We start from the raw sequence: 5,000 nt of genomic DNA, 5'->3' as shown, positions 1-5,000 counted from the left end.
TTGAATTTTTACTGCACTGGTTCACCCATAATTCAAGAGTTGAAGTGTAAATGTAGCAGTGACCACTTCTTTTTCTTTCAAGCAAGCCACCTCTGTTAGGAGGAACAGGCTGACGATATACGAGTATATATATATATAATATATATATATATATATATATATATATATATATATATATATATATATATATATATATATATATATATATATATATATATATATATATATATATATATATATATATATATATATATATATATATATATATATATATATATATATATATATATATATATATATATATATATATATATATATATATATATATATATATATATATATAGTATGTATAAATAAATGCACACATACTCCCATTACTTTTGGTCATGAAGTCAAATGTTCCTGTAATCAAATCCAGTGTCGTCTATGATTCTCTAAAGCCTCTTTGGCTTTGTCCATCCGTAAAGTAATTTTGTAGAAAATTCATAAAATTAGCATAATACCATCCAGATCACTAGCCACAGTGCTGATCAGTGCATGAAGCTGGGGCTGTTATTTGGCAATTAAAAAGTAGTCAGGTCGCACTTTCTTCGTAAGTGAAAATATTAGTGGAATTGTAAAGGAATCGTTACATATAGCATTTGATTTTACTTTGTCCTGACTTCCATGCGGGTAAATAGTTTTATAAAATGGGACAAACCTAAATAATTAAATAAGTGACTGTATAAAGTTATATGCAAAATAATCAGATGGACGAATGGGCCATTAGGAGCAAATGTTTATTTTAATATCATAAGGAGGTTAATAACTTAAGCATCTAAGCAAAAAAAAATTTTCAGAGAATAAACTAATAAAATAATCAGGCAAATACACGCCGAAGTTGAAATTTACTTACCACTGAAACGAGTTAGATATTGTGCTTCCTTTGGATGACTATTTTGTTAGATGATGGGTAAAATTTCTATGATGATTTGGTAAGAAAATAAATTTTGTATATATATATATATATATATATATATATATATATATATATATATATATATATATATATATATATATATATATATATATATATATGTGTATATATATATATATGTGTGTGTGTGTGTGTGTGTTTGTGTGTATGTGTGTCCATGTATATTAATTACTTCCATAATAATAATAATAATAATAATAATAATAATAATAATAATAATAATAACTTGTACCTTTTAAAGTTGGTATCTGTATGTCTGAGCATTTGGGTCGGATAAATTCTTCCTGCAGTGTAAGTCCAAATACTAAAAGGAGAAATTGTAAAGGACTATAATGTCATACCTGATTTAGGATTTTAGTTAGCGTGATGTGAACTTTCTGTTAGCCTGATTTGGGCTTTCCGTCAGCCTGATCTAGACTTTCTGTTAGCCTGATTTGGGCTTTCTGTTAGCCTGATTTGGACTTTCTGTTAGCCTTATTTGGGCTTTCCGTTAGCCTGACTTAAACTTTTGTTAAGCTGAGGGCCAAAAATACATTTTTTGATAACATGCCTTTCCACATTAAGTTACCGTTCCTGACTTCAGTTATTTTTATATAAGACGCAAATCCATCAGTAACAGCACAATTTAACATTAAGTTTTCTCTCAGTTGTTCCTTTTCACCCTTTTCAATTTTCCTCAACATACGATAAAGAGCTGGAAGAGATAAGGAACGGAAAGGATTTTTGTAATGAATTTTTTCCTTATTTTTTCTTTGGTTTTCTTTCCGGTTAAGAAATTTGCTAGATAGGTTTGTAATTACTAATTTTCTATTGGTCAAGAGAGAGAGAGAGAGAGAGAGAGAGAGAGAGAGAGAGAGAGAGAGATACTATCTCTGTGTCCGAGAGAGAGAGAGAGAGAGAGAGATACTATCTCTGTGTCCATCTGCATGAATGTGTAATGTGATAAGCATTTGAGACATTATACATGGTTTGACGGCAAGCGCTAAATTAATTAGGGTGCTAAAAGAGAATTTTCCTGAAACACAAAATAATTATTAATGAATTCTGTATTTTGAAAATTCGGCCAATTTTCCTTCTGTCCGTCCGTCTTCTACTCCGTCTTTCTATCTACGTTTTTGTTCTTGTTAGCCGAGTGTTTTAACCTAATTTTCCTATATCAGGTGCTGTGTGTGTTTGTGTGTGCGTGCGCATGCGTGTTCTTCCATTTTTGGCTGTTTACCTCACCATCCATTACCTAGCCCAATGTCATTGCATGTTTGTAAAACGGCAAATTCATATAGGCCATATTAGCATTATAACTAAACAGGAGTTTCTGTTGAATAAACCTTTGAAACCAGTTTAAAGAGAGAGAGAGAGAGAGAGAGAGAGAGAGAGAGAGAGAATTTCCGTATCTGCTACTCAGAATCCTACTTTCTCTTAAGCAAACAATTACTATGTAATCAGATCCATTTACACCTGTCAGTCGTCCCGCCTTTTAGTGTGTGCGTGTTTTAGTACACTGGTGTGTGCGCGTTTAGTGGGTCTATGTGTACATGAGCACATTTGGGGCTGTTACTGATGATTGGAAATCTTTTCTTGAGATTATAAGTAATTCTCAGTTTGTTGTCATTGTTGATATGTGATTATTCCTGACTAAAATATGGAGGTAATCTTTCATCACATAACAGCCTTCAATTGCATTTGAGTGGGTAATATTGCAAATTAATTTAAGGACTCAAGGACAAAATAAGACTCTTTTTCCTAAAATCTTTGAATATTTAAAGTCATCATTACACTGAAGCCTTTTGAATTTAGTGACACTTCAGACTGCTTGTTTTTTTTATATACCGTTGACACTATTCGTGTTTAGTATGTTACATATGTATACAAACACATTGCTTTTTTTTTCTCTCGTGGTGTTTTTAATTCTGCTTTTTCAGCTCGACATATAGGGTCGCACCAAAAGTTGTTCTTCTTCATTCTTTTTGTTTTTTAATTGATTTGCTTGTAGAGCGTTGGTGTCAAAGAAGGAAAACCACCGGGCTGGCAACCTCATCACATCGTAGAGGACTTTTTGAATTTTAGAAGAGTAACTCGACCTCCCCGCACTGTTTTGGATACTCCTGTCATTACAAGTCTATATTCGAGAGGAGAATAAATGAAGGAGCATCACGTGCAGAGGCAAGTTTCGAACCCACTCATGGGAGGCACGAAGAAGGCCGCTAAAGTACTTTGCGGCAAATCCAGCTTCTTCGTAAATTTTCAACTCGGATATAGGCTTCCAATGCAGTGGTGAGCTTATCCAAAAAGTGCAAGGAAGTCGAGAAGTCAGAGGGTGATAGTGATTATAAAAAAAGCTCTCTCTCTCTCTCTCTCTCTCTCTCTCTCTCTCTCTCTCTCTCTCTCTCTCTCTATATACATATACTAATATATATAATGTGTATGTATATATACATATATAAATTTCTGACTCACATTGGGACCGTTCCTATATGAGTTAATTTCCATATATATATATATATATATATATATATATATATATATATATATATATATATATATATATACATATATATATATATATATATATATATATATATATATATATATATATATATATATATATATATATATGCATGTATATAAAATATATTGTGCTCCAGATTACGAATGATGAATTATAACCAAGCAAATCAGCGAGGGTAAAATACTGACTTTCTTCTTTCGCAATTATAAACACATACTTCTTCGTTTGACACATCTCTTTATGATTCTGATTTATACTTCTGCAGTCTGTAATCAAGTCAAGATCGCTTGGTGTCTTCTTTGTCTAAAAGTTTGTTAACATCCGTTTTCACGTGAATGTAAGCCATTTCCATCCACTGATCTATATTTTACGAAACTTTGTATTGCACTGATTAGGGGGTCTTTCGTTAAATTGCTTTATGCTTCAATAAAACAAATCTGGCAACCGCAAAATTTTTGTCATGGGTTGTAGTGAGGTTGCGCTTGGAGGTACTGCGCCGTGGCCCCAATTACTCTTCATGGGGTATTTTTTTTTTATCTAGTGTGTAATGACACACTGTAGTATAAATTTATATCCTATATTTATTATATTTCCAGGTTTATTTAATTTTCTTCGAGGATGGGGTCTTATCTGCCTACCGTTTGTTTCAACGCTTTGTAAGTATGTGTGCATACAATACGTATATGCAGACATATATTCATATACACTTATATATATATATATATATATATATATATATATATATATATATATATATATATATATATATATATATATATATATATATAAAGATAAGCGGAAAATTTTAACTCTGCTTATTTGAAAATTTTGAGAAATTTTCCAAATGCCGAATTAAAAATAAATTGGAAAGTAAACAAGTTAACATAAAGGAGAAAAATGAGAGCGAAAGAAATAAAATGGACTCAGTTGTATGCCCATAAATAACAACGATCACCAACATTCTCGGTCATATTATTTCATAGAGGCTTTATCCAGGTAAAAGCGACGTATGAACGAGTCGAGAACAAATGGCGTAACCGTGGAACATAAAAAAATAAAGGAAATGGAACCGTCAAAACTGTTATTGATAGCAAAGAGGACTGCAAAAAGACAGCAATTTCCCGCAAATCTGTTTTAGGGTGAAATTCAATGCAGAGCCATCGGCAACTGTCTAAACTTACGGTGGAATGATAACGACGCCATTTGAGGAAATATTTTGACCGCATAATGCCCGCGAGACTTTAAACAAAAAAAGCATTCTACATTTCGTAACTTTTCTTCATATCGCTCGTTTTAGTGAATAATCTTTCTCTCCACCACCTTGCTTTGGGATTCTCTCTCTGTGCATACCTCTTTCTCTCTTTATTCTTTTTTTAAGAAGTGGGAACGTCTTTTTATTCACCGTAAATCCACTTTTCTTTTCCTTCCATCTTCCAAGAGCAATCAGGTGATTTAAATTCCCTTTCCGTCTGCGTACATACAAATATATATATATATATTTATATATATATATATATA

The sequence above is a fragment of the Macrobrachium rosenbergii genome, chromosome 52 (assembly GCF_040412425.1).
Source record: "Macrobrachium rosenbergii isolate ZJJX-2024 chromosome 52, ASM4041242v1, whole genome shotgun sequence".
NCBI classification, from domain to species: domain Eukaryota; kingdom Metazoa; phylum Arthropoda; class Malacostraca; order Decapoda; family Palaemonidae; genus Macrobrachium; species Macrobrachium rosenbergii.
Note: the sequence above shows the minus strand (reverse complement) of the source record.